This window comes from Propithecus coquereli, unplaced genomic scaffold, assembly GCF_000956105.1.
Source record: "Propithecus coquereli isolate 6110/MARCELLA unplaced genomic scaffold, Pcoq_1.0 Scaffold55, whole genome shotgun sequence".
NCBI lineage: Eukaryota > Metazoa > Chordata > Mammalia > Primates > Indriidae > Propithecus > Propithecus coquereli.
Window position 1 is genome coordinate 3,978,782 of NW_012151396.1, and position 1,547 is coordinate 3,980,328.

Here is a 1,547-nt window from a genome sequence, read left to right on the forward strand (position 1 = left end):
AGAAACTTCCATTCAGAATATAAAAGTAATACATAAAATCCATAGATTTATAGTAAAATTCAGCATACATTTTTTTTCTATAAAGGACTAGACAGTTAATATTTTTAGGGTTGTGGAATATATGATCTCTGTCATTAAAACTTAACCCTATGCTTGTAGCATAAAAGCAGCCATATACAATACGTGAATGAATGGATATGGCTGTGCTCCAATAAAACATTATTTACAAAAACAGGAGGCAAGCCATGTCTGGCTCACAGACCGTATTTTTCCCACCCCTGATGTAGAGCAATTATCATGTGTTTAGATGCTATCCTTAAAAGATGGACAGAAGGAAGATTTTTATAAAAAGGGCATGAGGTTTTGTTTGGTTTTCTTTTATTTTGCTTTCTTGGTGAATATGTATATGTATAAGCCATTCTGCTTTCTTGTCTAATCTCCTTATTCTTTTCTTATCCGTAATTCTTGACTCTTGATCTTATCCGCAATTCTTGATTTTCTTTGTTCATTGTCTTAAACGGTCAAATCTGAGCTGTATATATTGGGAAGACTGTATTTTCTGGGAGTTAGCCCAGCTTAAAGCTGTCTTAGCAGCCCAGTTCTGGACAAGGAGAATACAGCCACCTGAGAATTCCTCTCAGTTAGGAGCTGTCCTCAGCCAAATCTAGGGTTTCTTCACACAACTGTTAGGTTTTTACCTCATCTGCTTTCATTCAATTCTCAGCTAACAGCCTCAAACAAAATGTTTACTTAGGCATAGAGTTTTGTATAGAAATCAGCATCTTGGCTGCAGTACTCTTTTTTTTTTTCATACCCCAGACCCTCACTTTAAGGATCTTAAGGCACTACAGCATGGCAGTCTTGGTGGGGAAAGCTGTTGCCTCTGCTTACACTGCGTTCATTTCCTCTGGGCCAGTTTCATTTATGCGGCAGACACTGCCAAATAGAACGTGCTCAGAGAGAAATTAGACTCTAATTTTTTCCCAATCTCATCTCCCTCTAATTTTCCCACTTACCATGTTATGTTTAGAGAAATCAAACTTTCATGTTAAACCTTATTAAAAGCTACAAAAAATAGACAAAAAATGTGATCCCAAAATTCTGCTGTTCATCTCCAATTACAAACTTTGTCCTTAGGCTCAATCAATATACAAATGATTATAATCTGCCCAAATATTTTATAATCTCATAACATTTTTAACCAACTGCCCATTTTGAAAAAAGGGTGTTTTTACTTCCCTCCCTTCTGTTTCCTTTGATCAGCCAATTTTGCCATGTAGATGCCATTTTCAGTTCCCTACTCTTGGTACCAAATTCTATAGTCAGTGTCCTCTCAATAACCAAAAGAAAACCTAATTCAAAATTTTCTTTCCTGAGTATCAGTGATTGCTATTCACCTTAAATACTACTTATAAAACCAGTTTATTAAATGGGTAGATGAAATGAAAGTTAACATCCCCAATGGTTGTTAACCTAAAGATAATTTTATTTTTAAATACACAGAGACACAGATAGATAGGTACACAAATCTATAATCTTCTGTAAAA